Source organism: Acomys minous, assembly GCF_964271855.1.
Source record: "Acomys minous genome assembly, chromosome: 17".
In the NCBI taxonomy this organism is placed as follows: Eukaryota; Metazoa; Chordata; class Mammalia; order Rodentia; family Muridae; genus Acomys; species Acomys minous.
In genome coordinates, this window is record NC_140500.1 from 37,757,931 (window position 1) to 37,775,181 (window position 17,251).

General features: G+C 39.3%; 1 long non-coding RNA gene across 1 annotated transcript; it reads left to right on the plus strand.

The window, feature by feature from the left end:
* Nucleotides 1-537: 537 nt before the first annotated feature.
* LOC311588646 lies at nucleotides 538-16,406 on the plus strand. Its single transcript, XR_014776283.1, has 3 exons — nucleotides 538-615; nucleotides 1,760-1,823; nucleotides 16,345-16,406. It is a non-coding gene; the product is annotated as an uncharacterized lncRNA (long non-coding RNA).
* The last annotated feature ends 845 nt before the right edge of the window (nucleotides 16,407-17,251 follow it).

Sequence of the window (17,251 nt, forward strand, 5' to 3'; positions counted from 1 at the left end):
ATATATTCTTAGCACTTGTTGTACCTGATTCTGAGTCCGGAGTTTAAAGTGAAGACTGTGTTTATGGGAGGCAGGAGATGCTCACACTTTGTAAACTCAACCTCATGTCTCCTAGCTTGGGCTGAATCATCAGATAAACACCATGGAAGTTTTATATCAGGAAATGCCAACCAACAATGCAAAGTGTGCTTTCTCCTTAAACCCCCAGCTTGTCCCACAAAGCCCACACTCCCTGTGAGTACCACAAAGTAGTGTTATTTTCAGTAACTGAGTTATTTCCAATAGACAGACTCAGATGCTCATAATTCAGACGATCGGTTTTTTATTATCTCTCAGACACAGCACCGAGTCTCCAGGCTTCACACAAAGATAAATGCTTATATGAGGCTTGCAATTATTCCTCCATCTACCAGCCTTTTATTTATGCTTGTATACAGAGTGCAGTATAATTCAAACCTGTCATATGTTGCCAAGACTCATTGTAAACCCATGAGGCAGATGAGAATGGGAAGATTCAGAGATTTGTTGCTGAGCCACCGTCTGGTTCACAGAAGTCACTGGCCTCTGAGTGGATGGAGAGCCACCAACGCGAAGAATGATGACTCATTTTTAAAGGTCAAATGACAAAGCTGTTCCTCGTGGAATCTGTTTGAGCAGTTTAATAAATGACTCAAAATGAGAGAGTTCAAGGGACTTCCTTCCAGAGTCAGAAAGGCTTAGGGAATGAAATGTCATTTAAAAGACAGAAAATCGCTGCAAATTAGTACCATGTCCCCATAAAGCATGTGCTTTGTGAGAGTCTGCTTTTGCTTCAGTCACAGACACACATAGCGTTCCCCAGGTAAAGAATTCAGACCACGATGGCCATTCCTTATGACCAGCAATAAGACACAGGATTTAGTAATGCCTCCCAAGAACCAGAGTGGATGAACTTAGTGATCAGAGTCTGCATATCTCCTACAAACTCCACATCAGCTAATTTTCCTCTTCTCCCTTCCTGTCACTGTGTTTGGCCTCTATGCTTTGACAGAGGACTTTGATTCCTTTGAAATGCCTCACTCAGTCCTTTCAAAATAACTCACTCAGCAGCACCTTCTACAGAGGTATTATGCTTATTTTGATGGTATTAATTAGGTAGACTCTCAGGGGTGGTGGAGGGTGTTGCTGTTTTTTCTGTAGAGGTTTTACTAGGGAGGGAAGAGCTATCCTGAATGTGGTTCATGTCATCCTGTGGGCTGGGGTCACATTCAAATAGAAAAGGATAAAGAAAAAAATGTAGATGTCTAAGTTAGGGTTTTCTGTTGTCCTAAAACACTGGCCAAAAACAATTTGGCGGGGGAAGGGTTTATTTCAGCCTTTAGCTCCCAGATCACAATCCATCACACAGAGAATTCAGTGCAAGAACCTGGAGGCAGAGACTGATACTGGGGCCATGGAGAAACAACGCTCACTTTTACTTACTGGATTGATCCCCATGGCTTGATCATCCTGCTTTCTGATAGCTCCTAGGACTACCTGCCCCAAAGTGTCACAACCCACTTCAATATTCAGCGAAGAAAATGCCCCACAGTTATGTCCACAGGCCGAATATGATGCAAAGGATTTCCTATCTAAGGCGTGCTTCGCCAGATGACTCCTACTTGTGTTATGTTACAAAACAAACAAACAGGAACACAATTTAAAGAAAACAAAATAAAACAAAATAAGACATTCACTGATCATTGATATTCCTTTTTCTCTGCTTCCTTTTGGGAACCAGGGATCACCAGGAGCTATAAGAAAGCAGGATGAGCAAGATATGGGGATCAAGCCAGCAAGTAAAAGTAAGTCCTCCCACTGCCTTGTGTTCATATTGTTTTCTCTTCTTTGATGTGCTGTCTTCTCCTGAACTGTGAGACAACATACATACTCCGTGGATTGTTTTTGCTCAGTATTTGGTCACAGCAGTAGGTAAAGGAAGTAATCCATAAACATTCTTAGTTCCTTGAGTCTTCATGGCAGCTTCTGTTATGGACTTTGTTCCTTTATCTTCACTAAGCTCTATCACAACCATTGTTTAATTTAGTTAGCTACCTCCACCACAATATTATAGCCTCCTCTAAGATAGGGAACAGGGGCTGTGCTGGATAATTTATGTCACCTTGACAAATAAGCTGAAATCACCTAGGAGGAAGGAACCTCGACTGAGAAAATGTGTTCATAAGATTGGGCTGTAGACAAGCCTGTTGGGCGTTTTCTTAATAAGTGGCTGATGGGGTAGAACCTAGCCCATTGTGGATGTTGTCATCCCTGGGATGGTGGTCCTGGGTTCTACAAGAAAGCAGCATGAGAAGCCACGAGGAGCAAGCTAGTAAGCATCACTCCTCCATGGCCTCTGCATCAGTTCCTGCCTCCAGGTTCTGTTCCTCTTTGGGTTCCTGTCATGACTTCCTTCAGTGATGAACAGCAATATGGAAGTGTAACCCAAATAAACCCTTTCTTCTCCAGCTTGATTTGTTCTTGGTGTTTAATCACAGCAATAATAACCCTAATTAAGACACAAGATATTTGACTTTGAAAGTAGACCCTGGGGAAAAAAAAAAAAAAAGAAAGTAGACCCTGGTACAATACACAGAACAGATGGTCTGGAGAATGGAAGAACAAAGCACAGACTACAGAACACAGGCTGCAGGACTGCTGTTTCAATCTTAGACACAAAGACCTGCTAAAGTGTATGGCGTCTTTTCTTTTAGCCATGTCATTATGCCTCAGCCACATCCACATTGAGAACTTCATGTTACATTGATATTCGAACAGTTTATCTACCTTCACGTTCCCATTGGCAAAATTTAAATTCAAATACAATTGGAAACATCTCACAGGAGCTAGGTAGCTGCAGACTGTATGTTTTGATGTTTGGAAAACATGGTGTGTAACTGCTCTGAAACTGTCTTTTTCCACTAAGCTTGAAACATAATTATATTCCCGAATAGCAGATCAATAGTGCTGGGATAAAAGCAAAGATGAAACTGTTTTTCTGTCTTTATGCTCTCGGCATCCATTCTAACAAGCCCAAGTACTACTAAGACAGAGAGAGAGAGAGAGAGGAAAGAACTCTGGATCCCTTTAAGCTTACTGCTGCCCAATTATTGAAGAGAATGCATGGGGAGGAAAGGGTCTCCTGATAGCCTTGTTCTTAGCCGCTCCGAAGATGAAAGAGCCATGCACAATGGCCTGAACATTGTAAAAAATTTAAGCATGGTCATAAAATAGTGTGCTCTTCAATGGGTTGTGTACAAGTAACAAGTTGTTGTTCCACCAACAGTCAAGTGACCAATAATGAGCGATTGGTAGTCAGGATCCCGTATAGTGGTGGTGTCACGCATCTGAATGATAAGAGATGAGGGTCCCGAATTAATGCCTGAGGCAGCTTTCTCAGCTCTAAAATGAAGTCAGAATGTCTTTCATGAGTTTTATTTTATAATGTTGTGGTTCCAAACCATCCGTTCTGCTCAGTAGGAAATAACAGTAATCATGGTTTTTTTTTTTGGGTTTTGTTTTTTGGGATTCTGATGTTGTTGTTTTGGTTTGTTTGAGTTTTGTTGTTGGTTTCTTTTTTTATTTGTTTGGGTTTTTATTGTTTTGTTTTGTTTTTTTATTTGTTTGGCTTTTGTTGTTTTCTTTTTTATTTATTTGGATTGTTGTTGCTGCTTCTGAGACTGGGTGCAGTCTCTGTGTAACAGAGCTCTGGGTGTCCTGGAACTTGCTTTGTAGACTCGGCTAGCCTCAAATTCATAGAGAGCAACCTGCCTCTGCCTCCCAAGGGCTGGGATTAAAGGAATGCACCACCATGCTCAATGCTAGTTACCTTGTTTAACTTATGAGGGTAGGAAGTATGTTCATATCCTTGCTGAAAGGAACTTCAATTTACTTTTTAAATAACATTTAAGTGCAACTTTGTCATTTATTCATTCCAGCAATGGCTCACTGGTTTCTTTCTTTTCTTTTCCTTCCTTCCTTCCTTTCTTTCTTTCTTTCTTTTTTTTGAGACAGAGTTTCTCTGTGTAGTCATGGCTGTCCTAGACTAACTTTGTAGACCAGGCTGGCCTCAAACTCACAGCGATCCATCTGCCTCTGCCTCCTGAGTGCTGGGATTAAAAGTGTACACCACCATACCTGGAGAACTCATTGGTTTCTATATCATTCAGTTATGTATTAATTCATTCCAAGAATGATTCAATATTATTCATTCTTTTACTTAATACTGAAATAGTTTGATGTTTTCTACTATGTCGTATACAACGGTACTAAGGGTTTAGGAAACCACAGTGAACATGAAATAGACCCTGTTCATGAACAATCAAGTCTAACAGCAGGGGCAGATCGAAAGTATGATATATATATATATATATATATATATATATGAAGATACATATTTCTGATACTCAGCTGTTATACATATTTGTGTTAGTCACTGCGGCAAAATAAGCTCACTCCCAACCTCTTTCTTCTTCTTCTTCTTCTTCTTCTTCTTCTTCTTCTTCTTCTTCTTCTTCTTCTTCCATTATTTCATGATTTTGTACTCTTAGCACTTACATTTCTAATGGAGCTCCTGTAAATATTGTATTGTCTTAAAGTAGATGTGGCATACAAATGCTCATATGATCATTCTTTGTATGGAATCTGCAGAGAATGTCCTCTCATAAACTCCTATCACTCCTTCATGCTATGGGCATGGACATTTTGTTTCTCCTTTAGTATTCAGGTAAAATTCATGTAAATTAGACTGTCTTAATAATTTTTAAATGCATGGTCTGGTGACATTAAATACATTCCTGCTATTCTGCAACTATTATCACCATCCATCCCCAGAAATCTACACCTGTAAAACTGAAGCTATCTCCCCATTTCCCCTAACCTAGCACATAGGAACCACTATTCTACTGTCTGCCTTTCTGATTTTGGCTAAGTACCTCATAGCCATGGGGGTGAATTTTCATGACTGCCTTGGGCTCAAATTTCATCCAGGTTTAGAATGTGTCAGAATTTCCTTCTTTATAAGGCTGAGGAATATTCCGTATAGTTTGATACTACACTTTGCTCATCCCTTCATTTGGTTTGAAGCCAAAGTTATTTCCATAAGCCCTGTCATCTCATTTTTAACTGACCTATCTATAGTCTCCCATCCATCTGCCAATATATATTTGCTAAACAGACAGTATGTGAAATTATGTGATATGAATAAACCATCGACCACTCTTAAAATTAGTGACTTTTAATATTGCATTATACTACTCAATAGCAAGTCACAACTCCCAAGTTGGGCATTGTCTGAGCTAGTTTTATTTTGCATTTTATTTGAGTCATTCAGAAACACACAATGTTTATGGAATTGAATTAGATAACACTCCTTATCAAGCAATTTCTCAGCATGAAAGTCAAATTCTGGTCCCCTTGGTATGCTTTTATAAAATGGCTGAGACAATGCAAATATAATTTTCTTAACATACACGTGTATAGTGCATATCACAATTGAGGTGAATCACTTACATTTCTCCTTCCTTTTTATGGCAAGAGGAGGTGGAAAGAATGTGTTTAATAAGCAAATTTTCTCTGAGTGAAATAATTCCATTACCCAACAAATAAAATTTACTGCAAAATTATACATGAAAAATTGTCAGGAAAGGGTTCACAATGGAAGGTTCACTGTGGGCATCTATCAGGAAGAAACATTAGCTGGAAGCCCAATTTGTTTATACAATAACCACAAAAGCAGCATGCATTTCTAATAAGCAGTGTCATAGGGCTGCCACAAACCATATTTTGGTTCATGAATGCAAATGCAGCCTATGTTTTCAAATATAGCAACTACTCCAAAACAGAAAAAGCACTGTTTTAAACAATTTAGTGCATGAGGAGAGATTTTATTTGTGAGAGAAGAATGTAAGTCTTAGAATAAGCAGCCATAAAAAGATACTAAATCATGGTGGTGACTCCAGAGAATTTTATTTACTATGCAATTTTTCTTCTCTCTTGAAAATTCATATGCAAGATATCTTTTGCTGAGACACTATTTTATACTAGAAAATCCATACTCATTCCTTTCTGCAGTGAGTGTGCATTTTCTGATGATATTTCTTTAAAAATGACTTTGAGTCAGAAGGATGTTACTCATATTATTCTACACAAGTCCTGGGCTAGTTAATCCCAAACACAGAATCTAAGTTATGGAAATGAACTATGGCTTCATTTCTGGGTGATATCACTTAGGTGGTTTATCCATTCTCTTGGCCCTAGAAAGTATTTAGAATCCTCTGATGAAAATACGATATTTGGCTCATCTCCTTTTGGATTTTTACCATATTTTCAACTCAAGACCCTGGCAAGTCATACCATAATGGTCTTTGGTTTTTCTTCTCTTCACAGAGTCAATGCAATAGAATCTACTTGGCCAGAACTCACAGTAAAAACCAGTCCTGTTACAGCACCCAGGGAAAAAAGCAGTCCTTATATAATGAGTCACATTGTTGGTGCTAACAAGCATTCAAATGAGAAAATTATTATTATTTTGATTGCTGAGGGGGTCACCATTATATACTTTGAGTTTTGTTAATGGTAATCAGAAGAATCTTGAAAGATTCCCCCAAGGTAGAGTCCCAGACAAGAAGGAATATGCTAGAGTTACCCACATGGATGAGCTTTGATCTTGGTAACAGGCTGTGGTCATCTCGCCCCTGCAGGCTCTTGGAAGTGTTAGTCAGCCACCTCATTGCTTGGAAGGATGGTCTCTAAGGATTGGTAATGAGATACAATTTATTGGAATTTTAAAAATGACAAGTAACATGATTTTATGAGTATAGTGTAACGTCACTGTACATACACACAATACATAAAAGGCTAAGTATTACATTCTAATGTAATGCTTTTACTTTCTAGCTTTAATTCTTCCTATGTTTACTTAATGTTAGAGAATAAAAATAACAACTACTGGGAGTCATAAATTAGGGCTGTAGCTTCTTGGGCAGGTGCAATTTCCACTGGAGCCCTGAGGATATATTTTCTTCACCTTGGCAACTGTCTTCCACTGCCTTTTCCCAATGCACTCAACAATTCCTCCAGTGTTTTCTCTGCCTCTGATCCTTTTATTAAATCTTCCATCAACGTTCAAAGCTTTACATTTCTAGAGCTTAAGGAGATTTCACTAAATGGGGCAACAAATGCCCACCCTGTATACAATGGAAGAGCGGAGTTTCTATGGTTACTTCCAATAACAGTCTTCTGCTTATGTAAATTGTCTTCTTTGCAAATGTGCAAAATAAACTGGCCCTAAAGACCAGCATCCTCCAAAGGCTTCATTCAGAGCCAAATCTGCAGCTCAATAAAACCTTGCCTCCTTTCTCTTCTTCTCCAGTTATCTCTAAGCCACTTTGTTTATATTTGAACATTCTCTTCATCCTTCCTTAGTCTCCCTTGCGAACTGGCAGGAAGGGTGCAACTGAATAACAACTGGAAGTCTGTTTGTATCTGATAGATTGTTGCTAGAGTTCACTAACACTTAATCATTGCTGAGAAGTTGCAATAGGCAGGTGCTATGTGTAGAATCAGCACTGGGATGCGGGGGGAGGGGGGGAGCATAAATTAATGAAGAGTAATATGGTCATCCAATAGGAGAATTAAAAAGTATTAATTTCACCACTCAGGTGTGAATGTCCTACCCTTCAATTTGTTCATTCTTATTGAAAGGATGTTTTTATATGTTTTCGATAATTGTAGAAGAGAGGTTATTCTGGGGTTAGTGGGGGAAACTCTCTAAAAATACATGAACAATCTGTAAGAAGACATCAAGAAGAGAGAAAGGAGGGCAAGCCAGGGCATAGAGATAGCTAAGTAATAAGCACATAAGCTGACAACTGACAGTGAGCCCAGAATAAAAAAGAGATTTCTACAACTCAGTACAAAAGTAAGATAAGTAGATTTTAAACCAAGCACATGAAATAGAGGTGGTCAAATGTAAAACATATGTAGCACGGTATCAAACTCATTAGTCATCAGGGAAATAAAAAGTAAAATCATAATGAAATACTGCTGTGTACATACAGGTATGCTTTAAAGAAAGAAATAATAGCAAATGTTTGCATGAGTGTGAAACAGCCGGCAAAAGCTCTCATGTACTAGGAGCTACACATTACCATTGTTGGAAATTTGACTGTCAAGGGCTGGGCCTAGCATGTTCTGTGACCCAACAAACCTGCATCCAGCTTATACCCTACATATTGCAATGACCACCAATGCACATTCACAAGAATTATCAGAACTGTGTTATTATTTACAGTCCCAAACTAGGGCTTTCTCAACAGTCCATCAAATAGTGAATAGAGAAATAAATGAAGACATATCCATACAATGCTGTACTATAGAGAAATTCAAAGATGTTCAGTGTGTGTGTGTGTGTGTGTGTGTGTGTGTGTGTGTGTGTACATGTGTGAACCAGAAGACAATTTTATGAAGTCAGTTCTCTCCTACCATGTGGGTCCTGAGGATCAAACTTGGCAGCAAATGTTATCCAGTGAACAATCTTGCCAGCCCACTGGTCATACTTTTATAAACAGTTCTCATGTATACTTTGTGAAAACCACCATGCACAACTGAAGATTATAATTTGTAGAAACTTGAGCATAAATAAAATGCATCTCTACCATTAGAAGTCAGGACAGACATACGCTACATATATTAATAAATGCTCAAGGGAGCTTCTCTCCATTTAAAAAAATCAGAAATAATTCTGTTTATCCATAATCTTACATTATTACTAAAAATTGTGGAGCCTGTTTTAGCTCATACGCATATTCAATTCTAATATATTTGTAATTATGAAAAATGTCATTTATATTCAACCACCACTCCAGAGAAAAGGGTCTAAATTGTCTATGAGTTCTAGTGGTTCTTCTAAGTACTGGTGAGTTGGGTATTTAAATATTTCCCTTTGCATATTCACATTATCAGTGCACTAAAGAAAGAGCCGAGCAAAAGACATATCACCTTCCAGTCTTCCTGGAAGATTACATCCAAGACGTTGATCAGAGACCACAATGGACCCTGCAAATTAAAAGACCTGGCCAAGTGTTTGACATAGAAAAGATGCCTAGGGCAACCAGAGGCACTTGACAGAACAAGGGCCATTCTCATTGTCCCAGTCTCTTGGCTTTGAGTGCAGGTATTTCAGAGTACCCTGCTGTTGCTGTTCAGTCCTTAAATCCCACCTCAAGACTTGTCTGAGGATTTCCTGATGGTTCCTCAGATAGGAGCTGACTTCTCTCTCTCTCCTCACCTTGCTACAAGGTCTCTGTCAGAGACAACTCCGTTCTCCTACAGTACAGCAGAATTGAAATTCAACAGTTCTCAGTTACCGTTGCGAACTTGTCGGTCCTGGGAGTAATGACATTGCTAAGTGAATTTGGAAATAAAAATAATCTGATTGATGTGAGGGCTACTTTTCAACTTGTCTAGGATGCCAAAGTAGATTTGCCTCAGTGATAAAACAGGGTCTATCAGTTTGGAAACAGACTGGCTGAGTCCATTAAAAGCCGGAGACTAAAGTGGCACTAGCGAGGAGATCAAATGAGAGGATGGCAGAAGGAGATGTCCTGGCACTGAGAAATTCCATCACTAAGTAAACTCTCCTCATTGAAACCGACAGAAAATACCTTTAACATTTTAGATACTGTTCCTTCAGGTCCTTTAAGAAAGTGATTCTCAAGGGAGGTCTCTGGCCCTGAAGCTCCATACATCTTGTTCTAGAATGCCATGGATAGGGATTTTAATAAATGATGGCTATGCACTCCTCACAGTTCAAAAGTCTGAATAACCAAGACTGGGGGGTCAGTATGGTTGAACTCCAGCTTTGTGGTTCACAGACAACATTTCTTATTGTGTTTACTTGGAGCAGAATGGATGGGCATCTCTGGGACCTCCTTTACAAAGGCAGTAATACCATTCACAAGGGCTCTGCTCTTATCATTTGTCCATATCTACTAGGTCCTACCTCCTAATAGAATCACATTTGGACTTAAATTTCCATCTGCAAGAGGATCCATACTCTGCTCTTAATTTTAGCAATATACAACCAGCATGACGTTACAGTTCAGGCCATAGAACCCTTTGTATCTGCTGATGTAGTTACTTCTATATGGAATTGTTCCCCAAGTCTACATGTGTTCAGCCTCCTTTTCAGCTTTCTGTCTAATCTTAGTCTTTAAGTGCGTGATTTGACTCTTGTGAATCAACTTCTTTTTAAATAATGATTACCATCATTGTTAGCAGTGTGAGATAATAAAAATAAAACATAGCAATTACCTCCTATAAGACTCCTGTAGTACTCTGGTTCTTAAAACATCTAGTAGTTTTCTCTGTGGGTAGATGAATAATTAAGACTCTGAGGCCAAAACATGATCTTGAATTACAGTCACATAGTTCATGAATGAGGTGATCTTGGCTAAGCAATTTAACTGCTGGTACCTTTTGATTCCCTCAAGCATAAAAGAAGACTCTACTGCCAGCTGGAACTGGGGTTTAGGTAAGGATGCAGAGGAAGTGCCAAACAGTGCCCAAATCATGGTGGGACCTCTAGATATGGCTCTTTATTGATTATCTGTTTGTTGCTATGACTAAATACCAGACAAGGAGCAACCTATTGAAAGAAGGGATTATTTTGTCTTACACTGTGAGAGGACACAGTCCTGTCATAGAGTGCAAAGCGTAGCAGCAGGCCTCCTCCTCATAGTGGTAGGAATATACAGCTGAGATTCCTCACTTCCTCCCATCTTGACCAAGCAGGAAACAAAGGGAAGTGGATCTGGGTCATAAAACATTAAGGCTTATCCATAATCTTCCATTTCTTCCAGTGAGAGTCCACCCCTTAAAGTTTCCACAGTCAAAAAAAAAAAAAAAGAAAAGAAAAGAAAAAAAAAGAAGAGAGAGAGAGAGAGAGAGAGAGAGAGAGAGAGAGAGAGAGAGAAGAAAAGAAGAAAACAGTATCACCAGCAAGGTAGGAATTAAGTCTTCAAACACATGAGCTTATAAGAGATATTTCACTCTCAAAACAAAATAAGTACTGATACCTTTGCTGTGATCTTAACAGGTCTACTGTTGACTTCTGACTCATTATCAGCTAACTCAACCCTCAGCTGCACTCTTATTGTATGACTATAGGCACGGTGAGAAGACTCTCTAAAGTGACCCTTTATTGTAAGATTCTCACTTGATACAAGGATTCAATGACATAAGCCTTAGATATCAATATTAGAGTTTCCTGAGGTTTAACCCCCATACATCTGCCCTTACATTAATTTAATAGTTGATGTTTAATTTGGGTTGAGATAAGAACTGGGTTAATAAAGTATTAATTGCGAAATAATTGTGTGTCCAGAGGACAATGATAGCAAATGAAACAACCCTCTTGCCCATTTTCCAGCCGTCTCGAAAGACTCTGAACATATCACTTAGCTTTATGTCATTGTGACCAAATATTAATGAAAAGCAACTTTAAAGGAAGGAAATTTTATTTTATCTCATGGTTTCAGAGTGTATCAATCAGGGTTCTCTAGAGTCACAGAACTTCTGAAACGTGTGTGTGTGTGTGTGTGTGTGTGTGTGTGTGTGTGTAATTTATTGGAATGACTTACAGGTTGAGGTCCAACTAGTCCAACAATGGCTATCAGTGGATTAAAAGTATAAGAATCTAGTGGTTGCTCAGTCCCATAAGGCTGGGTGTCATCACTAAAAGCTGAAATCCTGAAAAAGTAGACTCTGATGCCAGTGAAGGAATGGTATGCTGGCCAAATGAGGGCAAGCAGGCAAAGAACTAGTGAATGCTTCTTCATCTATTCATTGTTCTTGTGTAGGCTTCCAAAAGAAGGTACTGCCCAGATTAAAGATGTACCTCAAGATCAAGGTATGTGTCATCCAACCTCAAGATTCAGATCAAAGGCATGTTGTCTTCCTGCCTCAAGATCCAATCACAGATGTGCTCTCCATTTCTGGATTGCTGTTCATTCCAGATGTTAGTCAAGTTGACCACCAAGAATAGCCATCATGGAACTTCCTGTGTCCATGTTTCTGAACATGACATCTGAAGCATGTGGCAGAGGCTTTTGATTGGTGGACAGGAAACAGAGAATGAGGAGGGGGCAGAGGGCTCAAAGACATGTGTTTTAGTCACTTGTCTTCTTACTATATCAAAATCCTTGACAAAAGAACCTTAGGAAAGAAAGGGCTTATTTTGGCTCACAAATCAACAAGATACATTCTGCCTTAGCAGAGAGGTGTAGAGGCAGAAACAGGAGGCTCCTAATCATGGTTTGTTCAGAGAAAGGGAGCAAAGTGACAGATGCTTGGGATCATCTTTCTCTCTTTGCTTATTTTATGCATTCCTGAACCTCAAGCCATGCATTAGGATGTGTCTTTCTCCTGCAGTTAACCTAAGCTAGATGACCCCCACAGACACCACTAGAGATTTCTCTTATGTTATTCTTTTTAGTTTTAGTTAACTTGACACAATCTAGTGTCATCAGGGAAGTGGGAACCTCAATAGAGAAAAAAAATGCCTCTCAACCAGACTGGCCTCTAGGCATGACTCTGGGCCATTTTCTTGATTAGTGATTGACATGGCAGGGTCCAATCCACTGTGAATGGTGTCACTTCTGAGCTGGTGTTTCTGAGTAGTATAAGACAGCAGGCCTGAGCAAGCCAGTAAGCAGTGCTCTTCCATGGTCTCTGCTTCAGTTCTGGCCTTTAGGTCTCTGCCCTGGCTTTCCTTTATGACGTGTTGTGATGTGGATGAATAAGCCAAATCAACCATTTCCACCCCACCCCTTCCCGCTGTATTTTTTTGTTTGTTTGTGTTTTGAGACAGGGTTTCTCTGTGTAGCCTTGGCTGTCCTGAACTCGCTTTGTAGACCAGGCTGGCCTCGAACTCACAGCAATCCACCTGCCTCTGCCTCCCAAGTGCTGGGATTAAAGGCTATAAGTTATTTTTTGGTCATGGTGTTTGTCACAGCAATAGAGAACAACCTAAGGCACATGGTGATTCTCAATCAAGTTGACCATCAAAGAAAAATCATTGTAGCGTGTCCCTTGTAGGCTATTTTCTTCAGCTAGGCTTCATTTTCTAAAGTTTCCAGAAAATCCAAAAACAATGCTGCCAACTAGTGACCAAGTGACCATCACCATGAGTTTATACAAAGCATTTTGCATTAAGAGCTCAACACCACTTTCTCTCTGCATCCTCTCACCTACTTTTTTCCCAAGAGCCCTCCTGTTTCTCATCACCCACGTTTCCCTCAGTAGCTGAGCCAGAGAGGTTTGCCCTAGAACATTTGCCCATCCTTCAGCCAAGACAAACTTGACCCACAGTCTGATATTAATCTTCATTCCTCCTCTCACCAAAAACTAAATCCTCCTGAAGGATGTTCAGAAAATACACTACCTTCTGTTCTAAGTGGTTAAACCCTAGTACACCCTTTAAAACCTCACCCTCTTTAATGTCTTCTAATCTGAAACCCAATAGCAGTCATTCTCCTGCCTCCTGTGCTTGGAAACTGAAATATCCTTTAAACACATCTGTGAAACAAGCAATTTAATTAAGTTTTGAGATAAGTGCACATGAGGCATAGTTGAGAAAAACAAACAAACAAAAACCAGAGAAGCTTGCTTTAAGAAATGATAAGGAATTCTCAGTGGCAGTGGGAATACACATTGTGATTCAGTGCACGCCCAATGTGCCTGCTATCCGAGAGTCCACTGTCTTATGACAGGCTTATTTTCTTGTATCTATGTTAGATGGTTAATAGATATTCCATGTGTTTGATGGTTGGAGAAGTACTGAGGGAAGAATTAAAGGGATTATCCTAAATGCATCCATTAAGAGTATTTGAATGGCATTTAAAGCCATGTTTTACTCAAACAGAAGCTAACATTTTTCCTGCTTTCCAAAGCTCACTAAAAATATATTATGAAACCTGTCACAGTTTCTGAACTGGTAATTAGCAGGTATGTGTTGTTAACACCCTTACTAGGCCTCCTAGGTAAGTTAGTTGTGTTTTCTACATAGGAAGGAGTTTTGAAGGTCAAACTGACCAGCTCTTGATTAAAGCCTGAATTCAGATAGTGCCTTCCTTAATAACTATGAGGGCTATTCTGGAAACCTGCTAATGTTAGTTCCATTTGAAACAATATTAAGCAGTGTGGACAGATTCTTACCAACAAGATGTAGTGGCTCTCCCAGATGTAATGTTTAGTTCTGCCATACCCGAGCTGTTGCCCTGCTCTTTCTGGCTACTCTCTAGCCTCACATTGACTCCTCTATAGAAAAGCCTCTGAATGCTGCATTTTCATCCTTTGTTTTCCCTGGATTATGCCATAACTGCCTCGTGCTACCCACTATATGCCTATGGAGGAAGTAACTGAGCAGTTGGCATTATATTGGGTCCATGTTAATTCTCAGGAGACTCAGTCACATCATACCCAGCAGGTTAGTGGTCAGGTCACTTTTCCAGACAGAGGAAATTCATGCCTGTGGCTCAGCCAGTTCCATGTTCCAGACCGTTGGTGATTAAATGCACCATGCTGAAAGCTATGCCTCTGTGGTGCCAGAAAGGCAGAATGACTAAGATCAAGGAAGTTATGTTGAGCCAGGTTCTCATCCTTGCTATTGCCAGCCAGCTCAACATATCTGAGTCTCTTGTTTTCTCATCTGCAAAGTAGAAGTAGGAGTGAATACAAGTGGGAATGCTCATAAAGAGTTGACTCACACACTGACTGGTACACATGGGTTCTTGTGTGCTGCTGTATTTGTGCTGCTGCTGTTAGTTTACATAGACATCTTACCTCCATGATAGGACTTTTATATAATGAGTCCAGTCTTCTAAACTACTGAATTTCATTGAACACAATGCTCATATCTCCCTTAATAATATTGTTTTCTGACCCCACTACACCAACTATTTCTTTGTATGTGTGTGAGAAGGATTTGCATCCCTCACACTTATATAGAAGACCAAAACAGGGGTTTTAGTCTTTGAAAGATGGGTTCATATAATCTACTGTCATTAACTGTTTCCCCTGGTGAAGGTAGTCTAGTTTGATGTATGTTTTACTGTGATAATTGGATTCTATTATTAATAGTTCTCGTGCATAATGAATCATCAAAAAGTCATAGCTTATGAGGCTAGAGGTATGGCTCAGGAGTGAAGAATACTTGAGTTGCTCTTGAAGTTCGCAGAACCTGTGTCTGTTTACAACCACCTATAACTTCAGTCCTGACATCCTTGTCCAGGCTCTGAAGGCACCAGGCATCCATGTGTTACCCTTATGTGAATGCAGACAAACACTCATACACAATAAATAAAAAAATAAACTTTTAAAAAGAGCCAAGATTTTTAATATACATGCAACATAATTTTCATGGTAATATGAGATGGAATCAAAAGAAAGGAGAGATAATCTTTGGAGGAATAATATTAGCCTGGGACCCCAAAAAGGGAATAGAGAGTACAGAAAGGGGGAAAGGACACAGATGCAGGAGACAAAACAGCCAGGCCAGAAAGATAACACTGTTTGGCTGCCCCGTGTGTAACCGCAGACATGCCTGGCTAAGAGGCTGTACTGGTTTACCCAGGAAAGATTTTTTCTCCCATGTTCAATCCATGGAAAGCCATTATCTTGTACTTATAAGCTGTACAATTGGATCCTCAGCAGATTTCTAGATGTCTTTGTCCCAGAAAAAGACAAGATGCATCTAATTCTTGTATAATAGAAGGTTCATGCAGTTACCCATCTGAAGAAAAGTCCTTAAATGTTGATTACCTAAACTATAGATGAGGCCACAAAAAAACTGAAGACAATAAAGCAAAGGGGACACAGGAAAGTGCTTTTCTGCAAGTAAAAAGATGTGAGTTCCATCCAAGGATCCATGTTTAAACTAAATTTGTGTATGGTGGTGCACATTTGTAATCCAGATGTTACGGAGAAAGAGATAGGCATATATCTATGGCCCACAGGCCAAACAGAGTATCCTTATTTCATGATCTGAAGAACAATGAGAGAGCTCTTGCAATTAAGAAGATACATGCCTTTTAAGGAAGTACATCCAAGGTTGTGCCCTGGCCTACACAAACACGCACATGCACATGCACACACACCTTCATGCCTACATACAGATAAAAATATTGAGAGAAGAACATTATGCAACAAACTTTATCTAAAAATCATACTCTTCACAAAGGTAAAGAAGTGCCCAGGATAAGAAAGTAATGGATAAAGAAATAAGAAGATATTTCCACTCGTTCTTTTTGCATGTATTACATACAGGTTGACATGGCATCATCCAAATTCATTACCATACCATGTCGTCATGTTAGCAGGATTATATCATCTCAGCTGGCTCCGAATGGTGCCTTTCCATGAACAAGTAAGTTCTCATAAGCCTTTGAAGAGCACAGCCAGTGCAAAGTTTCTCTGTCATTTCATTTCCAGTATATTGCATGTGTTCTTTCCTTCTAGGTGACATGACTTTTGTATATATATTGTCCCATTTTTCTTCACATTTCCATGGTGATATAAATACATAGAATAGGATTGTGGTTTAAGCATCATTAATTGGAAGTTAGAAGAGATTGTATTCACAAGCAAGAATATATCACAAAAAAGGAAATATACAAAGATGTGTACATGCATTTCTGATATTTGAGACTGTGAGATTATTTAATTGTATTTTTGATGCCTTAAGTAAACTAGATCATAGAAGAAATAGAACTAGCATCTCCCCCATGTGAAAGCTTCCCATGGACCATGAACTATATTCAGTGGGGTTGCACTTGAATTGGTCATCTGAAAATAACATTGGGTAACAGATAATCAAGACAAATGCTATTAATGAAGGGCACTTGACATATCTGAGAGTAATTCTAGGCTGTCATGGGAAAATAATCATAGAAGTACAGTGTCATCTGTAAACATGGCCATTTTCCTCACCCCTTTTTTTCTAATGGAGCCCCTGGAAATACTTAACATCTGGGTCTCTAGGGGGAAAACACTAAGTTCTAACTGGAGCCTATACCCATTTTTTATTAGGCTTTTGAGATTGTTGGACAATGTCTTCTGATCATACTCACACCCTCTCAATCAACTCACAGATCCACTCTGTGTCCTTACCCACTTAGCTTTGTGTTCTCTTTCTGTTTTGTAACCCATTGAACTCAATTCATGTTGCTAATAT